Here is a 22,007-nt window from a genome sequence, read left to right as displayed (position 1 = left end):
GATGTTAAGTCCCATAGTGCTCAGAGCCTCTCCTAGGAAAAATACTTCAATCGTCAGTTGATTCGAACTTCGGAGTCGCTTTCTTCAACCTCTGAGCGGAAAGAGGATCTCTCTATATTTCTTTAACGCAGGCACGTGCAAACTTTGGTGATCCGCAGACTTGAATTAGGCACTTAACTGAGCACACGCACCGCCTCATCACGTGACGCGACAGCAGCGTTCGTAGCACATAGTCCACACTATAACGTCCGTGATGTTAATCTTTTGGGTAACGCTCCGGTAAGAGTGGCACGCATTTCCTGACAGGGCACGCTAACGAATTGTGCCTCATAATAGGCATTTTGAGAGTTAATTTGTTATTCGTTTGCTGGAAAGCACTAAAATTAATATCAAGGCAAGTATGAGGCGCATACAAAACTAGGTCCGATGATCAACATTTAACTGATGGTATGGCTAAATGAAGTTCCTCGCATCCAGAACTGTTTACCGACTCTTTAGGAAACTTTTACATTGTTGGTTTGATTCAGTAGTGGTCTGTCAGTCAATGAATGCAGGTCGCGTTGACTGAGACAATCGTCGATCCCGCCACTTATGAAGGGTGCGGTGTGATTAGATTTTTGCTTGCAAAAGGCCCTTCAAGTGCTGAAATCCATAGTGAATCGTCTAGTGTAGGGATCTGAAATATTGAGTAAAAACTAGTTCGAAAATGGTGTCGAGAATTTAAAAATGGCCACAAAAATGTTCACAATGAACACCGTAGCGGCAAGCCCAGTATACGGACCGACGACATCGATGGTCAAGTAACAAAAACCTTCGAAGTGCTTGGCGACTGGCAGTTAATGATGTGGTTATCGAATTCCAAAATGCTGGTAGAACTTCAATTTACAGGACTGTCACTGGACAGTTTGGATACCACAAACTGTGTGCGAGGTGGGCTCCAAGAATGCTCAGTGATCAGCAGAAAGAACGAAGGATGCATAGTGCAAGACAGTTTTTTGAGCGCTAAAGACAAGACGGAGATGATTTTTTCCCCGCATTGTTATGAGCGACGCGACATGGATATCGTATACCAACGCAGAATCGAAGCAACTTTCAATACAGTGGCGCCTTTCAAGTTCACCCAAAGCGAGAATAAATATGATTGCTACCGCATTTGGGGATGAAAAGGGCGCTCTTTTGATTTATCTCATAGACCGGGGGTCAGCAATTACAGTTGATTTATACTGTGAAACGCTAACCTAACTGAGACATTTGGTCCAAAATTAAGGCCGCGACAAACTGTCTCCTGGCATAGTTCTCCTTCTCGACAACGCACGCCCTCACATCGCTGCCAGTACAAATAAGATTCAACATCTTCGTTGGGGGCATTCTGAGAACCCTCCGAACAGTCCCGTTCTTGCACTAAGCGAGTATTTCGTCTAATTTCATTTGAAAAAGTGGCTGAGTGGACATGATTTCAAAACGATGAAGAACTCGAGACTGGGGCTTCCAACTGTTTCAGTTCCCAGTGGTAGGGAGTGCAGTGTAGCGTTATAGAAAGTGTATAGATGTGAAAAGCTATTATGTGTAAAAGTAAAATAGATACGAAGCAAAATTCTACTGTCAATAAAAACCTTTTCTCATGAGCTTACTTTTTTATGACCAAACGGAACCTAGTTTTGGAATACATCTCGAAGACTGTGTACAAAATAGTGGCCTATGATAGCGTTGTTCATATCGGTACATTTAAAGAATAGTCTATAATTTTCGTGTTCTTGTCTCCTATTAAAGTGTCCTATCTGTCAATATGCACACAGACGTAGGTCGTAAGGAGACACAATGTGTTTGTGTTGTCAGCCCTTTCATGGTGGAGTACTGTTTACACCACTCTCTGAACGCACATGAGCACATGGACAACAATTTCTCGCCCAGTCTGGAAAGCCTTCGCTTTATGTTGTACAAATCCAGCAGCGGCAAAATGGCATTACGCATTCGCGGAAGAAGCAAATTTTAACTGGTCTGCGCCATGAGCTGCAAATCTGAGACGAGCCGAGCATCGGCAGCGGAAATATGCGAAAATGCACCCCATGTGGAATAACACGCGAGCGCCTCCCTCTCTCTCACACACACATGAATTTCTTTCGCAAGCCGGACTGAAACCAATCGCAGCGCAGGCTGCATCCGGACAGCTGGCAGACAGTTGCCAACCCCTGCTTTAATGCGTCGATAATCGCGAAGAGCAATAGCACTATTGCTGCTGTTTTGGAAAAAAAACCAGCTTAACAAGTAAAAGCCTGCACACTTCGCCCAAAACTGCAAACTCGCCGGCAACTGCAATGTACACTGATGCTTATGCTTCAACCGTTCGTCGCCGGTAACAGTACTGGGTCGTAACGGCATTGGTACCAACACGGTATGTAGTTTTCCGTCTACAATGGCTCTAGGCGCGAATATTTCCTTATAACCACTTGTATATTTGATGTAACGTGTAACATACTTAACGTAATGAATGTAACGCAAAATATGAAGTGTGTGAGAAAAATGATGAGAGCTGCAACAGCGCGAGCTATATGGCAACGCTGTGTTTTGCAGACCGATGTATTCATTTAATGGACTCCAGATGCTCAGTCCGAGTTTCAGCTCCTTGCAGCCATCCCGTGATTTTTTACAGCGCCATTTTATGAAGGCCGAGAATGCGCTGAAGGTGAACGTGGCTCAGGCCGACTTCGAGCTTCAAAAACTGACGAAAAAGTCGTACGTGTGCGTGCTTAACGACTTTGTTGCTCCAGAACAAACTGTCTACCAAGTGTTTTACAAAGACGTCCGTGAAAGACTCAGGGTAAGGGTGAACTGCGTGCGACCGGTTATTGCAGACAAGTGCTTGCTGCATCATGAAAACGCCTGTGCCACATGACCACTTCTATCACGGAATTTTGACCTCAAAAGGTATTCTTGTTGTTTCACAGCACCTATTCACCTGATCGGAATCCTTGTGTCCTTTTTCTTTTCCAAAAATTGAATAATATCTTGAAAGGACGTCAATTTGGAACTCACGAAAACGATCAAAAGGATGTGACTCACAGGTTAAAGGCTATGCTAGTTGAAGCTTTTCAGTGCTGCTAACGAGGTTGTAGCTACCGGAAGGAACTACTTTGAAGGGGAAAATATTTTTGTCTGAAAAACACTAACACTTTGGAAAATAAAAAACCAGTGTCATTACTTTTCTCACACTCCTATTTACAACGCTTAGTTAGATGTAAGAAAGAACCTGGTGTACCTAATCTTCCAAACTGAAATAAATGAATAAAGAAATCGTTACGTAATCAGGCCTGAATACACGTCTTGAAATCTTTGATACCAATATACATCACTCTCTTCAGATAAATGTAATTGGCAAATTTGTATATATATCCACCTTTATAAAATTTGTTGGTTGCAATTTTACTTAATACATATCTAACATTTGGATAAATTAAATTAACTCAGATTTTAGCATATCGGTTTGTGAAATTATTTGCATAAATGTTTAAGCAAAGTATTATAACATTTAAACGGAGATTTATGTAAAAATTTTGTAAACATTTCCATTGATATTTCTGATGACGACTAAATACTCGACCGTTCCGGAAGAAGCGACGATCAAATTTTTCAAAGTACTTTATGTGCTTTTTATCGCGCGTGTCTTCTGAGGACGAGTTGCCTCAGTGGTTAGCGCAAGGCTTTATAATTTTGTAGCCCCTATTTAAAACCAGACTTTTGTTTCTATTTACTCTAGTTTACTTGATTTATGTTGCTTTTATTTATTTATTCATCCCGGCTGAGGGTTACGAATGAATTTTTTTTTTCAATTTAGGGAATAAAAGGGCGTTACATTAACTGTATAATTACAACTGTATTTCACAATAAGTGTCACATATTTTTTATACAATATATGTGTGCACGGTATGTTGAAGAGTTACAATCTTTTTAAATCCTCATATTGTGATATTTCACTCTCATATCAACTGCGATACTAATTCTTATATTTTATTCACATGTTTATTCTTCAGGAAGAGTTAGGGCATACGTTGGATGATGCCGATGGTAGAAAAATTCGAAACACAGATATTCCCAACACCTCAAACATCGCAAGAAAGCAAGATTGCCATAGTGAAGTTTATTCGTATGTACCCCACTCGGGGAAGAACCGTTTTTGAGGTTGGTCAACATTTCACGCGTTTTCAGTAATTTCGCGACAAATCACGCATAAGGGGTCACTTTTCCGATAACTGGTAATGAATCAAGATACAGTACAGGAATTTCACATAAAATAATTTCAAATAATTTTCTTATTCTTTTTAATTCATTTATCTGGCTTATATAGGGTGTAAATTTTAAGTTGACAAACCAGAATAACTCGAGGAATAAGCTTCACACGAAAAATTGTGCAGAAAACAAAGTTGATTATTTTCGAGGGGCACGTCTGCTGGTGCTAAAATTAGTCCGCCACCCCAGCCTTCTGGGGCTCGGGCGGGAGGCAACTTTAAAATTTTAAACGGGAACCCCCATTTTTTATTGCAGAATCAGATTCTACATAACAAACTAAGTACATTTTGTCGTAAGTATTTGTTTCGATTCTTGGTGGTTGGCGCAGTAATTGAAGAAAATCCATGTTCTCATTTTTGCATGGAAAATGGTTACGGATAAATAAAAAATACTTATTTACTTCGTAAATTTTGATTCGCTAAAACTAAAACTCTCCCTTTCTCACCATAGTGTGGGGTTTGAGAGAGAAGAATTAGAGTTTTACAAATGTTGACCCAAATATTATTTTTTTCCGCAGATTTGTATAAGTTTTGATTGTTCAGTGGTCATGAGGCCACAAAAATTTTAATTATCAAACAAATCATCTGACTAGCTAACTAACTAGCCAAACATCCTACTTACCAACGGGTGAACTCATTAACTAAAAACCTAACTGACTCACGAACCTAATTTTTATAATAAAAATTAATATTTGGGTCAACATTTCTAAAACTCTAATTGCTCTCTCTGAAAGCTCACCATATGGGGAGAGAGGGAGAGTTTTAGTTTTAGCGAATCAAAATTTACGAAGTAAACAATTTTGATTCGCTAAAACTAAAACTCTATTTTTTATGTATTCGCAACCACTTTCCACACAAAAATGAGAACATGGATTTTCTTCAATTACAGTGCCAACTACCACGAATCAAAACAAATGTTTAAGACAAAATATACGTAGTTTTTTATGTAGAAACTGATTCTGCAATAAAAAATTTTTGTTCCCATTTTAAATTTTAAATTTGCGCCCTGTAGTTAGTAGATGAATAAGAAAAACTTTGTATCACTATTCACGGGAAGAAATTCTTGTAGTAATATATAAATGGAAAACAAAAATAAAAGTAGTAATCGGTTTCCGAACGCGGGAAACAAAGTTAAGAACCCACGATACTAACCACGGTGCCACCATTTCTTCTCATAATATCGGAGACATATTAAGGATTTGAAAGATGCAGGTAAGCCATGACACGTGTTCTCTTATTTTGACTCCTTTTCCTCTGAGCGAAGTTTGTGAGTAATCGGGGTAGGGTTCTTGCTGTCTCCTCCCCGTAACTGGAAGATTTACGTTTTAGTAATAATGACGTGTCATTCAGTGGCACTTCTTTCCCGAAATTATGTTTATTGTTAAAGTCAGTGTACAGACGTTATTGAAGTGGCGTGTTATATGATCTTTTAACACAAGTTCTTAGTTAAATATTGGTCCATTCACCTATTACAGGCAACCATCATCCTCAGATGATTGTGGAGGCAAAGCGAAATGAGTAAATCAAAACGGCTGAAATGAATAAATCAAAAGGGCCGAAAGGTGTCAGTTCTCTCACAATGCTGGACAAGTGTCTCTTACAAAATACGCCAAGCGGCTCCGTAATAGCACCCGTCATAAAAGGCTCAAATTCCCGTGACGCAAGTAGGCTGACAAACGATGCAGCAGTGTCGGGGCGGCTGTGGTGGCGGCCGCAGCTCGGAGCCGCCGGTACGGGAGGCGGCGCTAATGGAGCGATCGATCACCGCTCCACAGCGATGGCGTCGCGCCTGCCTCTCAGAGCCGGCCGAGCCGTTCAGCTGCGTCGAGAAGGCGCCTTCCCCTTCTAATCGCTGCCGGCAGTCTTCCACTCAACGTGACGGCGGGATCTAGTGGCTCATTGTCCTCGCCACTGCCCTCTGCACGGATTTACGTCAGGGCAGGCTGTAATTGCTTTCAAATCGTCGCGCTTATAGTATATCCGAGATCGATTGCGAGCAGTCGATCTACTACAAATCGATTGCTTCAGATAAAAACAGTTTTGTTCGTCATAACCTAAATTCTGTACAACAGAAGTTGGTTCTGAGATAACGTAGCAGACACCTTGGGCCTCTGCGTAACATTGTTTGGAATTATCCGTCCCTTTCTACTGGCTGGCTTAAATTGAGCCGGCGGCGTTCCGTGTGCTGCATTGTGGGCTGTGTTCATCGCAGGATGCTGAAACATGAAACTTGTGTTCATTAATCGGTGTGCTAGTGGAGTGTGCAGAAAAAATAATACACTGACGGAAAAAAAATCGCAACACAAAAAGGTGATTAACGTAGAGGAATGAAATTAGGGAATGCATTTGTCTAGGTAACATACACTACTGGCCATTAAAATTGCTACACAAAGAAGAAATGCAGCTGATAAACGGGTATTCATTGGACAAATGTATTATACTAGAGCTGACATGTGATTACATTTTCACGCAGTTTGGGTACATAGATCCTGAGAAATCAGTACCCAGAACAACCACATCTGGCCGTAAACAGAGCTTGGATGGCGTGTACAGGTACAGCTGCCCATACAGCTTGAACACGATACCACAGTTCATCAAGAATAGTGACTGGCGTATTGTGACGAGCCAGTTGCTCGGCCACCATTGACCAGACGTTTTCAGTTGGTGAGAGCTCTGGAGAATGTGCTGGCCAGAGCAGGAGTCAAACATTTTCTGTATCAAGAAAGGCCTGTACAGGACCTGCAACATGCGGTCGTGCATTATCCTGCTGAAATGTAGGGTTTCGCAGAAATCGAATGAAGAGTAGAGCCACGGGACATAACACATTTGAAATGTAACGTCCACTGTTCAAAGTGCCGTCAATGCGAACAAGAGTGACCGAGACGTGTAATCAGTGGTACCCCATACCGTCACGCCGCGTGATACGCCAGTATGGCGATGACGTATACACGCTTCCAATGTGCTTTCACCGCGATGTCGCCAAACACGGATGTGACCATCATGATGCTGTAAATACAACCTGGATTCATCCGAAAAAAATGACGTTTTCCCATTCGTGCACCCAGGTTCGTCGTTGAGCACATCATCTCAGGCGCAACTGCCTGTGTTGCAGCGTCAAGTGTAACCGCAGCCATGGTCTCTGAGTTGATAGTCCATGCTGCTGCAAACGTCGTCGAACTGTTCGTGCCGATGGTTGTTGTTGTTGGCTCAGGAATCAAGACGTGGCTGCACGATCCGTTACAGCCATGCGGATAAGATGCCTGTCATCTCTACTGCCTGTGATACGATTTCGTTGGGATCCAGCCCGGCGTCCCGTATTACCCTCCTGAACCCACTGATTCCACATTCTGCTAACAGTCATTGGATCTCGACCAACGCGAACAGCAATCGCTATAGGCTACAATCTGACCTTTATCAAAGTCGGAAACATGATGGTACGCATTTCTCCTCCTTACACGAGGCATCACGACAACGTTTCACCAGGCAACGCCGGTCAACTGCTGTTTGCGTATGAGAAATCGGTTGGAAACTTTCCTCTTGTCAGCACGTTGAAGGTGTCGCCACCGGCGCCAACCTTGTGTAAATGCTCTGAAAAGCTAATCATATCACAGCATCTTCTTCCTGTCAGTTAAATTTCGCGTCTGTAGCACGTGATATTCGTGGTGTAGCAATTTTAATGGCCAGTACTGTAATATGTAGGTGATTAACACCGCAACATCACAGCTCAATGTAAGCGCGAGAGAAGCCATTGCAAATGCTGGCATATTAATAACCTGTGTAACCGCCAAAATGTGAAGGCAAGAATGCAAGCATGCAGACGTGCATGCATTGTTTCGTAGAAGTGTCGGATGTCAGTTTAGAGCGAGGAAGTTCCTTGCCTCTTGCACTTCGTCAGTCAATATAGGGCGGTTAATACTGTTTGTGAATGACGCTGGAGTTGTCGTCCGATAACGTCGCATGTATGCTCGATTGGAGACACATATGGTGACAGAGTACATCAAGTCAAGATTTCGACAATCTGTAGAGCATGTAGGTTGCAACAACTGTATGTGGCCAAGTGTTATCCTATTGAAAAACACCCCATTGTATCCTGTTCATGAATTAATTAACAGGTCGCATCACCAGACAGACGTACAAATTTGCAGCCAGGGAGCGTGCGCTAATAAGAGAGCACTCCTGATGCCATACCGCAGACCAAAACTTCTGGGGTAGGTCCGGTGTGTCTAGAACATAGACACTTTGGTTGCAGACCCTAGAGTGGCCTTCTAACCGGCACTGAACCATCACTGGCACCAAGGTAGAATCAGCTTGTAACGCCGGAAATGTATATCCTCCTATTTCCATTTATTGTACTATAAAGTTTTTCCTTATTTTGTTACCTGAAGATATGACATTTCTATGTCTTTATATATTGTAATTATTTTACTATTTATGTCGATGTATAATTGGTTTGTTTTGTAAATATTATTTGTATTTTACGCTGAGTCTGGCCTAGGGAAAACTATGCTATCGAGCGATTACATCGATAGGTCGTGTGGAGAACAATAGTGTTTAGGATGGAGCGCGGGCAGAGGAGTCTGGCTGGAGTAGGGCGGTGGAGCAGGTGTGTTGTGTGACGCTCCCGCGAGTTGCCCTGCTTTCGGGGCTTGGCAGCACGCAATTGCGCTCGACTTGCTATGATAGTTTCTGACATGGCGTCGCGGACGGGAAGCATCAGCTGGCGCACATCGAGAGCCCGTTTCGCCTGGTGACCGTGTCGAGAAGAAGGCGCGCCAACATCCAGCTTCTGCAACAGCGACGGCCGACAATGAGTGACTCCTCGATCGACAACTTCAAACCTTCACTCAACCAACACTGAAAGCACGTGTAAAGATTTAGAACTGTATGGCAGACCTCAGCTTTTCAAATTATCATCACTAAAATACAGCAACTTAGCATGAACCTTTGTTGCTCATTGTCCCAATTGCATTACCAAGCAGGTCCCTTCCTTTTCTAAATGAACTCGAGCGTCATTGAAATTCAAACGCCAGCATTAAAGTCATATCATTCGATTTCACTGCTTTAATTTCAAAGTTCAGTTAAGGTATTCATACCTGGCTACACTATTTAGATTACACAAGCACAAATTAAGAGTGCGAGTTTTGTTACCATATTTTAGCTTACCTATGGCTGCAGCTCAGCTTGGTACGTACTAAATTTTACTATTGTTAATTGTTCAGAATCATTTAGTTCAAGTTCAAAGTGAAATCTTTTATTTGTAAATTGCGTAGATTCAAGTAGCTTTTGAAATGATTGTTGAGGTAGGTAGCCCAAGACTAACCTTATTTTAGTGCTTCAGAAACAAAGTTCACTATTAATTTCAGTCACTAAATTAACTTTCAATTTTCCGGGTTTATTAATTCTTTTGCTAAATTAAGTCAGAGTGTAGCGAAATTCATTACTTCTGACAAACATTCAGTTTTCACACAACACGTGTCAAAGTTGCCACGCTTTTAGTGTTAATTATATGTGCAATAATCTTTAATTTTCCGTTATTGTAGTAGTTCTCCATAGGACTGGCGACCGTAATTTTCCCCAAATCTCAAATATCTAATTAACGCCAGTTAATTGTTAACGTAACGACCGCACATTTACTTCCGTTATTAATTTTACCCTTTTCTCGAAATTAATTTCCACCAATTTCATTTGCATTTTTCCTTTCATTTAGATGTAACCCTTTCCTCCCTCTTTACCGACAGATTAACTTCGGTGACGATTGCTTTCCCCAAATTTCCATTAGGTGCACGCGGTTTAATTTTTCACTGTCATTAAGGTCGATAAGTGAGGGGGAGGTTACAAGCTCTCATCAGGAAACACAAGAGATCTCCATCTGGCCCTCTAACGAGCTCTCGCTGCACACCACTGAAGCCACAGATGGCGCTGATTTCGGATCAGTGGAATGTACGCTGCAGCCGACTGCTGTTCAAATTGCTGCTTCAGATGCAGTGCTATGGGCCAGACCCATACACCGAACACGACAGTCTTCCTCTGTAAGTCCATCTTTTTAGAGTTGATTGTGGAACTCGGCTGTTCGATAGAGGATGTCAAATTAAACACCCTTCAGCCGTCTAGTCCCACCTTATTTTATTTAGCAACCAGTTTCAGCGTTTTACTACGCCATCTTCAGGCCCCTGACAGAGGAGTGGGAAGAACCTACCTCGGTTGTGATCCAACCAGCAAGTGACGGTTGAATTGATCACTATAGAAAAAAATCTACTAATATCAGTATTGCTGGTCTCTGTTGTGATCACAAGCAAGGTAGATTCTTCCTACACTTCGGTCCGGCGCCTAGAGATGGTGCAGTAAAACGCGGAAACTGGTTGCTAAATAAAATAATGTGGAAACTAGGCGGCGGAAACGTGTTCAATTTGACGTTCTCGACAGTCTTCCCTGTCGGGAGTGTCACATGGCCATCTGGAACCCGGTCGTCTTGCGAACTTACGTTCTCGTGTCAACTGCTGCCAGTGATCATCTGCAGTGGCTACATTCCTTCCAGGTGTTTCTGCAGTAACACAGAAGGAATATCCAGCTCTTCGTAGCCCTGTTACACGATCTCATTAAATCTTAATGAGTTGTTGATAATGGATTCTTTGTCGCCTTGAAGGCTTTTTGACTAGCAACAAATCACCACGTCCAATACCAAAAGTAACTAAAACTAACGAGCGTTAAAGCGAGTATTTAGATCAGATCAGATACGGTTTCCCTACACAGAAACTGTTTGCATTCACGGCATGGTCGACACCGCAGCATATTCGGTGTAATCAGAGTGACACATTGTCAAATTTTGCCCTTCAGATCAGGAAGAGACCACATGCAACCCTGATAAACGCATACATTCGCATATCTTCACAACGAGAAGCGTTATAGATTTATTTTGGGGGTATCTGGAAGGCCAAATATGTTGAAATTGCCTAGAGACGATGCATCGTTACCTACGGCTGCTCGAAGAAAATCATTCACCTGGCAAACGACATGTCTTGCTGCATCCGCTTGCATGAAAATAGTGGTGTGGATATTGTTGCGTTCTTGAAAATCTGGAATCATGTGGCGCACAAGGAGGTCCTTATAACGTGCAGATGTTACTACACACCCAACAGGCCCGTTAAGTGTCGCCTCCTCGAAGGAAAATTGACTGAGAATGAAGAGCTTGTGAAACCACACCACACAGTCACATAAGCTGAGCATAGTGGATGTTCCTGCCGCACAACATGTGCCGGAGTAGAACTCCATCTGCGACAGCTAAGTGCAATCATGTCACCCGGCAGAGCAAACTGTTCCTTGTCGATCCAAAGAATATTTCCAAGCCAGATATCACCCATTTCTTTGCACGACAAAACATAATGTGCAAAGTCATGGCATTTTAGCTTATCTGGGGGCTTCATCTGGTGAACATTCTGTATGTAATAGGGATATCTGTGTAAACTTCATGGCAAAATCTTTCAAACAGTTGAGTGTGGGAGAGACAATTCCTGTGACAAAGCTCGAGCACTCGCTGCACAATTTGAGGCATGTGCTACATGGTCGGCTATAGTTGCAGCAACTGCAACAACAGCATGCTGCACCACCTATCACACGTGTTTCTTAAAATTTCCTGATCATATTCTGTAACCGATTTACTGACATAGTGCCTCTTAGCATCTTTCTCTGTCAGCGATATTTCCACAAAGTAGAGTTGCTATTTCTATACTTCTGATGACACAGCTTTACCAGCAACGAACGATCTTTCTTCTGAACAGCCATTGAATTTTGCATGGAAAACTTGAATCTTTTTAACACTTTGGACCAACAGCCACTTTAAAAAAGAAATCAACATGTGTCGCCAGGCGACACAAAGCATACTGACGTCAAAACAGGATGAAACGTTTCACATTCTGACTGTCTACAGCGCCATAGTTTCACTTTGTGGCAAAAAGTGGAACTACTATTTTTCAGCATGGTCCATTAGTGCATCCATTAATAAACATATCTACGAGGTTTCAACGTCCTGCAATGTATGCAGCCTGCACTACAGCACTCGGAAGGCCGTGAGTTTAATCACCCCGTACATCGAACTTTTTTACTCATATTTACTTTATCACCTTTCTTCGCGTGGTTCAAGTGGTAATATTTGGATTTTCTTTTAGAAATTATCGACAGCTTACGTAACATGCGTTGGAAGTCAGAACCACCTCTTATTCACAGTGACATAATTGGGTTTGTGTAATCCTGCAAAGCCTGGTATACGAACACTGATATAAATTTTGACACTATTTTACAAAAAGACTTCTGAAGCAATAAATGTATCGTAATCGAAGCAGGAGGTCAAATACCTCGCTTCATACCCGAAGTATCACTTAGAGGACGATGTTTTAATAGCAATTAATTAAAGAAAACGGCAATAAACACGTTTGAATTACTATGATAACACTTTGAGTAGACGAAATCCTATTACAGGTTTGTAAGTCTCTGATCAAAAAGAATAATTTGATGCTCATCATGATAACATTATGCTTGCGTTTATTTAGCTATTTTCCTAATGGTCCACATTTTCGTATCTTTGTATTATTTCAACCCAGTTCAATCAAAACATTATGAACGCAATTGATATGTGACTGTGAAGGATTCCCGAAGAGATTTGGATGCACTGAACTCTCTGTATTATTAATTTAAATTTACATAATACTTAATTTGAGGCATAATATACACTCCTGGAAATTGAAATAAGAACACCGTGAATTCATTGTCCCAGGAAGGGGAAACTTTATTGACACATTCCTGGGGTCAGATACATCACATGATCACACTGACAGAACCACAGGCACATAGACACAGGCAACAGAGCATGCACAATGTCGGCACTAGTACAGTGTATATCCACCTTTCGCAGCAATGCAGGCTGCTATTCTCCCATGGAGACGATCGTAGAGATGCTGGATGTAGTCCTGTGGAACGGCTTGCCATGCCATTTCCACCTGGCGCCTCAGTTGTGCCAGCGTTCGTGCTGGACGTGCAGACCGCGTGAGACGGCGCTTCATCCAGTCCCAAACATGCTCAATGGGGGACAGATCCGGAGATCTTGCTGGCCAGGGTAGTTGACTTACACCTTCTAGAGCACGTTGGGTGGCACGGGATACATGCGGACGTGCATTGTCCTGTTGGAACAGCAAGTTCCCTTGCGGGTCTAGGAATGGTAGAACGATGGGTTCGATGACGGTTTGGATGTACCGTGCACTATTCAGTGTCCCCTCGACGATCACCAGTGGTGTACGGCCAGTGTAGGAGATCGCTCCCCACACCATGATGCCGGGTGTTGGCCCTGTGTGCCTCGGTCGTATGCAGTCCTGATTGTGGCGCTCACCTGCACGGCGCCAAACACGCATACGACCATCATTGGCACCAAGGCAGAAGCGACTCTCATCGCTGAAGACGACACGTCTCCATTCGTCCCTCCATTCACGCCTGTCGCGACACCACTGGAGGCGGGCTGCACGATGTTGGGGCGTGAGCGGAAGACGGCCTAACGGTGTGCGGGACCGTAGCCCAGCTTCATGGAGACGGTTGCGAATGGTCCTCGCCGATACCTCAGGAGCAACAGTGTCCCTAATTTGCTGGGAAGTGGCGGTGCGGTCCCCTACGGCACTGCGTAGGATCCTACGGTCTTGGCGTGCATCCGTGCGTCACTGCGGTCCGGTCCCAGGTCGACGGGCACGTGCACCTTCCGCCGACCACTGGCGACAACATCGATGTACCGTGGAGATCTCACGCCCCACGTGTTGAGCAATTCGGCGGTACGTCCACCCGGCCTCCCGCATGCCCACTATACGCCCTCGCTCAAAGTCCGTCAACTGCACATACGGTTCACGTCCACGCTGTCGCGGCATGCTACCAGTGTTAAAGACTGCGATGGAGCTCCGTATGCCACGGCAAACTGGCTGACACTGACGGCGGCGGTGCACAAATGCTGCGCAGATAGCGCCATTCGACGGCCAACACCGCGGTTCCTGGTGTGTCCGCTGTGCCGTGCGTGTGATCATTGCTTGTACAGCCCTCTCGCAGTGTCCGGAGGAAGTATGGTGGGTCTGACACACCGGTGTCAATGTGTTCTTTTTTCCATTTCCAGGAGTGTATGTCGCAATTCTGAGGTAGGGCTTGTCTGCCGCCGTGGGAATGACTTTATCTGTTGCGTTGTGTTTTCTTAGGGTGACTATGACAATGCTGACTCACTGAGGCGGCAAGATACTCCAGTCGTTTTATTGTTTATGTATAGAAAACAAGAGACCAAGTTTATTCGAAGCGTTTGTTTGCCGAAGAACAAACATCGAGAAAAGAAAGGCGAAAAATGGCGAACACAAGATGTATACGAAAACTAAAGAATATCTACAGCCGCAGGTTTGACTTCCCAGCCCGCCTCACACTTTCATCTTCCTCATATTGGATGCGTGTTGCTTATGTTGCAAGGACAAAAAATAAGGATTGTCCATATATGTGTTTTCTTAGGGTGACTCAATCATACGTATCGAGCTGTGAACCTGCAACTCTGGACCACAAACGGCTACAGGATAAGCATATCCACGGGAGTTGTGAATCTCGCGTATTAGTGGGGGCTCGAGTAAATGTCAGTTAAAATAAAATGTAAGTGTATCTTAAACTGTAAAGAGGAAGACGAACGAACGTGGGGAAATGGAAAAGTGGAACTGAATTTGAACGGACATGCTTTTATAAGCACAACAGTTTTGCTGTACAACTTCTGTGCATTAATACTTGTATTTCTCTGCAGTTCTACATCGACTTCCTTTGAAACCTGTTCCGTCTTCAGAGCTTTGTCCATGCAAGTTCTCATGGGTCTTCCAGCACCACTTCAGTCTCTCACCTTATGCGTTAAGGCTAATAAGTAAGGTCTTCGGTCGTCCATGTACGAATGTCATTCTAACAGTATTGAAAGGTGTGAGCTGACTAGTAGTGCACTTTTTGCCCCATGCCTCTGGTCACGCCATAGGCCTTCCTCATGCCTGGAGAGGAGAAACTGTCGATTACTGTTTTTTTTTTTTTGTGTGAATTTAAAATGAGTGACGAAATTAACGATCCCACCACACGTGAGGTTCGTACTATAATACAGTTCCTTATTGCAAAAAGAGTCCGCCCAATCGGAACTTACAGACAAATAATCGAAATATATTTAGCTGTAATGAAAACAGTGCATCAAGTTTAATGGAGAGCCAACGTTCATGACGAAGAACGAATAGGGAGATGTTCAGTTGTGACTGACGAACTAAAGGATTGAAGAAAGAAATCGACAGGATAGGTGTTTCACTACCGACGGACTGAGCTTGTGCATTTCTGAAATTCGACGATAGACTCTTTAGCAAAGTTTTGGTGGTGTTTTGGCCTATAGAGCAGTGCGTGCTCGACTTTTGACAGATGAACGCGAACACAACGAATGGGAGCTGCACTGATTTCTCTGTCTCGGTACGTTAAGGGTGGTGAGATGTTTTTGAACCATATTGTTCCTGGTGATGAGACCTGGGTTCCACAAAAACGTCAAGAAACAAAGCATTAGTGACATTAAAGGAACCATTCGCAATTCCCAATAAAACCAAACTAACCCAAACCAAGCCTGAACACCAAAAACTCGTTTCGGGATCAAGAGGACGGCCAACTGATCTATTTTATGCTTAGGAGGAGACCACAAATACGGTGGCCTACTGTCAGCGCCTTCACCGACTACGCCATGTTGTACCAAAAAAAAAAAAAAAATTCTTTATGCATCGTTGTCCAAAGGCATCGTGCTTCTTCAGAATAACGTTCGCGTGCATTCTACAACGTTGACAAGAGTCTGGTCTTCTCTTAATGTGAAGATTCCGGATGTCTACCTTATTCCGGATTTGACATCACATAATCGTAGCTCGTTATCTCGCGGTAGCGTTTTTGCTTCTCGAGCACGGGTTCGATTCCCGGCCGGGTCAGGGATTTTCACCTGCCTCGAGATGACTGGGTGTTGTGTCGTCTTCATCATCATAATTCATCCCCATTCCGGTCGGAGGAAGGCAATGGCAAATCACCTCCACTAGGACCTTGCCTAGTTCAGCGGTGCGGGTCTCCCGCATCGTTCCCGTACTCATTGTCAAGAAGTATGGGACTTCATCATCAGTTATTCTCAAAGTGAAGGATTTTTTAGAAGTATGGGACTTCATCATCAGTTATTCTCAAAGTGAAGGATTTTTTGGGCGGAATGCTCTATGGAAATGACAATGAACTGAAAAAGTAAATTTTTGACTGGTTCCACAGGAAATCTTATGGAACAGTAGACAAATGTTCACATTTGAACAGTGACTACGTAGCTAATATTTGAAAAATGTTGTAAAATAAATTTTCTTTTACTATTTGTCAAAACTGTCTGGAGAAACGAAAGCTTTTTCCTATTTTTTTTTTTTTTTTTTTGAGAACGATCCTCGCATATGTCCATACGATATGTTGTGAATTTGTAAGAATTCTCATTTCAGCTAACTCTAATTCCTTCACTCTCCATACTGTTTCATTTGACAAATTAGCTGGTCTTGAATGTCCTGTGGGTCTCCTCATTTGTATATACTGTGTTTCTCTGAAAACTCTTTTGTAGTAGCTAACGAACCATTTCTGTGAAAAGCTTAAAAACTTGTAGGATGTAATGAGAAATAATTGTGAAACAAATTCGATACTTTGCGCAGTTTTCCAGTTAATTAGCATTGAACAGAGCCAATCAAGCTGCTGCGTGTGCAAATTCAAGCGGCTCAGCACATACAGTTAGTGTCAGTTGTCCTCATAGTGTACATGATATGGCACGAGACTGTTCAGCCTTTGGGTCGCGTTCCATTCTTACTACCGGCCCAACACCAGTTCCTGTATCTTTCTGTTGTTCAGGTTTAGGAAACCAAACGAAGACCTAATTTGGCAACACAGTCTAGGGCGAGCCGCTTGAATCTGCGTACACAAAGACCTGACTGGCTAACTTCAATGCTAGTTAACTCGGAAACAGTGCAAAGTATCGATTCTTTTCTTAACAGCTATTTCTCAGAATAAACTACCCTGTAACAGCCTTAGAAGCTTTTCAGACTATTCCTGGCCACTTTATACAATCAGATCTATCTCCAGCCTGAACTTCTGAACATCTGAATAATCCTTCTTATTCTGAACTTTTTGTCTGTAGTATTTTGGATCTCTGCTTCAGAAGCGAAAAATTTTAAACTTTATATTGTGGTCTTCAGTCCTAAGACTGGTTTGATGCAGCTCTCTATGCTGCTCTATCCTTTGAGAGCCTCTTCATCTCCAAATAACTACTGCAACCTACATCCCTCTGAATTTTCTTACTGTATTCATTTCTTTGTCTAACTCTATAATTTTTACTCCCCACACTTCCCTCCAATATTAAACTGGTGATCCCTTGAGGTCGCAGAATTTGCCCTATCAACCGATCCCTTCCTTTGGTCAAGTTGTGTCCCAGCTCTATTCAGTACCTCTTCATTAGCTATGTGATTTACCCATCTTATCTTCAACATTCTTCCGTAGCTCCACATTTCGAAAGTTTCTATTCTCTTTTTGTCTAAACTGTTTATCGTCCATATTTCACTTCCATGCATGGCTACACTCCAGACAAATGATTTCCGAAAGACTTCCTATCACTTAAATCTATATTCGATGAAAACAAATTTCTTTTCTTTAAAAACGCATTTCTTGCCATCGCCAGTCTATATTTTATATCCTCTTTACTTCGATCATCATCAGTTACTTTTTTGTCTCACTCCCTTCTGAACCACTGCTTTTCTTTCATGCCCCTCGACTCTTATAACTGCCGTATCGTTTCTGTAAAATAGCCTTTCGATCCCTTTATTTTACCCCTGATACCAACAGAATTTGAAAGAGAGTATACCATTCAAAAGTGTCAAACGCTTTCTCTAAGTCTACATATGGTATAAACGAAGGTTTGCCTTTCCTTAATCTATCTTCTAAGATAAGTCGTAGGATCAGTGTTGCCTTGCGTGTTGCTACATTTCTACGGAATCCAAATTGCCTTTTCCCGAGTTCGGCTTCTAGAAGTTTTTCCATTCTTCTGTAAAGAATATTCGTGCCAGTATTTTGTAACCATGACTTACTGAACTGACAGTTCACTAATTTTCACGCCTGTCAGCACCTCCTTTCTTTAGAATTAGAATTATTGTATTGTTCTTTAAGTCTGTGGGTAATTCACCTGTTTCAGTCATCTTTCACACCAAATGGAAGAGTTTTGTCAAGGCTGACTCCCCCAAGGCAGTAGTTCTGACGGAATATCGTCGTCTCCGGGGGCCTTGTTTCGAGATGGATCTTTCAGAGCTCTGTCAAATTCTTCTCGCAGTATCATATCTCCATTTTACTTTCATCTATATCCACTTCCCTTTCTATAATCTCGCCTTCTAGTTTATCTCCCTTGTATAGACTCACTATATACTTCTTCCATCTCCCAGTTTTCCCTTCTTTTGTTGGTACAGGTTTTCCAGTACCTTGATATTCATATTCTTGATATTCATACAGGTGGTCCTCTTTCTTCCTAAGGTCTCTTTAGTTTTCTTGTAGGCGATATCTGCCTTTCCTTTAGTGAAATATGCTTCTAAATCCTTACATTTTTCCCGTAGCCATGCCTGCTTAGTCATTTTGAACTTCCTGTCAGTCTAATTTTTAAATGTTTGCATTCTCTTTCGCGTGATTCATTTGGTGCATTTTTATATTTTCTCGTCAATTAATTTCAATATCTCTTGTGTACCCAAGAATTTCTACTACGCCTTGTCTTGTTACCTGTTTTATCCTCTGCTGCTTTCACTATTTTATCACTTAAATCAACCCATTGGTCCTCTGCTGTATTCCTTCCCCCTGTTCTTCTCATTCAACCTCTGGTTCTTTCGAAGTATCCAGGTCCTGTCTCCTTAATTTCCTAGCCTTTTACAGTTTCTGAAGTTTTAATGTACAGTTCATAACCAACAGATTGTGGTCGGAGTCCACATATGCCCCTGGAAATGTGCTACAACTTAAAATCGGCTTCCTAAACCTCTGTATTATATAATCAATCTGAAATCTTCCTGTGTCTCCAGGTCTCTTCCACGTACACATCCTTCTTTTATGATACTTAAAACAAGTTTTAGCTATGATTAAATTAGGCTCTGTGCAAAATCTACCAGGTGGCTTCCCCTTTCATTCTCTTCCCCAAATCCATTTCAACTATTATTTTTCCTTCTCTTCCTTTTTTTACTGTCGATTTCCAGTCTGAACCCCCCCCCCCTCCCTCGCCAATTTTATCATCATCGGAGGGGGTAGTTGCCCTGTAGACTTGTACAACTGTAGTAGCCCTGGTTTTCGTGTCTGACTTGGCTACGATAATGCGACCTTTACGCTTTCCATAGCAGCTTACCCGCATTCCGATTTTCTTATTTATTACTACATCCGCTCCTCTATTACCTCTATTTGATTTTGTATTATTTTGTATTTATAACCCTGTATTCACCTGACTAGAAGCCCTTTTACTCCTACGACATAACCTCGCTAATTGCCACTATATCTAACTCACTCTATTCATTTTTCTACTCTACCAGCCCGATTAAGGGATCCATCATTCCACGCTCCAACCCGCTGAATGCCAGTATTGTTTCTCCTGATGATGACATCCTCCAGAGTATTCATCGCCCGGAGGTCCGAATGTGGGAGTATATTACCTTTGAAATATTTTACCAAAGAGGACGTCATCATCATTTAACCATGTAGTAGAGCTGTATGCCCTCGGAAAATATTACGGCTGTAGCTTCCCCTTGCTTTTAGCCGTTCGCAGAACTAGCACAGCAAGGCCGTTTTGGTTGATGGTACCAGTTTAGTCAATCAGCCAGACTCTTGCCCCTGCAACTACTGAAAAGGCTGCTGCTCTTATTGGCGGTCCACACGTTTGTCAGTCCTTCCAACAGATACTCATCCGTTGTGATTGCACTACGGTACGGCTATCTGTACCGCTGAGGCACGCAATACACCCCACCGACGGCAAGTCCAGGTTTCGTTTGGGTGGACCACTAGTTTAGCACTAATATATTTTCCCTTCGAGTGTTACGTATCGTGTTTCGCATAATTTGAGCTGTTTTCCAAATATTATGTTTCAGTGTCACATATGGATTTTTTTTGTTTTACCGGTACACATTAGTTTTTGTTTGGTTAGTATTTTACATAATGCAAACCAACTCCAGTCTCTGTATGGCTATTCTTATCACTTTTGCCTATGTTGTTCAGAACCCAAACCACTTAGACATTTTCTTGAAAACGGAGTGTGCCTTCGAATGGCCTCAATCACAGAAGATGCAGTAAATATGTGATGCCTGGACAGAAAATGAGTTACTGAAATGGTTTTCCTTAACTATTATCCGACATAATCACATTTATCTTTACAGATGACCCGTTTCATCGAGACTCAAACGGTCATCTTCAGGTCCAGTTGCTGCACAGGAGGACCAGGCGCTGTGTGATAACATTTGAACTATTTTACAACAATGGTCATCTCCAGATGAGTTGTGGAAATAACGTTGTACTTTTTAAAATGAGATATTTAATAACGGTAAACTAATGGTTAATATAAATATTTTAAATTTTATTATTGTGTTAATTCCGTAACCAAAGACCTTGGACCTAGGGCGCTTGCCACCTGTACGTATAGTGTTCTCTAAGGATAGATTTTCTGATTCCTTTAGATTTTTTATGTAGTGCTTGCACCTTGAAAATTCTAGCTGCTCTAGTTCCTTTCCTATTTTAAATACAACTTTATTTGTCTTCAGGGACAAGTTAGGTAGTTATTTTAGGCTTCTTACTTATTACTGAAATATGGTGTAAAATCAATCAGATCACAAATATGTTACATGTTTGTGATTTCGGCTTGGTTCAAACTTCATCTGACTTTTTAGCGGCCGTCGATACAGCGCATGCATCATATAGTCCAGTACTGGTGGTACTCGTAATGACCATTAGGGCAGTAACATCTTCTAATGAACTACGTTTTAGACTCTTTTTAATGAAAGTTCTTATTAGAAATACGGTTTCTACCAATAGACACTATAAAATCATTTATATTGATTATCCTTGGACATAATTTATTTTTTGAATTTAAAAAATGAAATCTCTGTATTCTGTTGCTTACTTCTTCAATGCAAGTTCTGTGGTTTTGCCCTCCAGAGTCTACAGAAAATCATGAAACCTAAGCACAAAAGCAGTTTCGCCACTGGCTGTAGTTGCTACTACTTCGATTAACTGGAGAAGGCGTTCTCCCAAGGACTGTTCTTTTTGTGTACTGTATAAAGCTAGTCTTGTGATCACTTGCAAATGGATAAGTAACATAGTAATTCTGGTGACATTAGCTGGACGACCACAGTTTGTACCACATTCACGCCGCAGTTTCGTAAGTCAATATTCGGATGATACTACTGTATAAAGAGGTATCACAACAACAAGAAAATTGTTGTTGTCTATTGGTACACAGACTGACAGCTGATAGACGATGGAAAGTAATATCACGTACTGCACGTAATGAGACGGAAAGAAACTGTTATTTTACCAAAGAACAGGCGAGCTGTCATTGAAAACCATCATTAAGTTTAAATATCTATAGGTATACTTCAGCTGAACGACGGTGTAAAACTGAGATAAAAAAAATCGCCACACCAGGAATGACTTGTT

The sequence above is a fragment of the Schistocerca piceifrons genome, chromosome 6 (genome assembly GCF_021461385.2).
Source record: "Schistocerca piceifrons isolate TAMUIC-IGC-003096 chromosome 6, iqSchPice1.1, whole genome shotgun sequence".
In the NCBI taxonomy this organism is placed as follows: Eukaryota; Metazoa; Arthropoda; class Insecta; order Orthoptera; family Acrididae; genus Schistocerca; species Schistocerca piceifrons.
The sequence above is the reverse complement of the archived record's forward strand: the minus strand, read 5'-3'. Positions refer to the sequence as shown.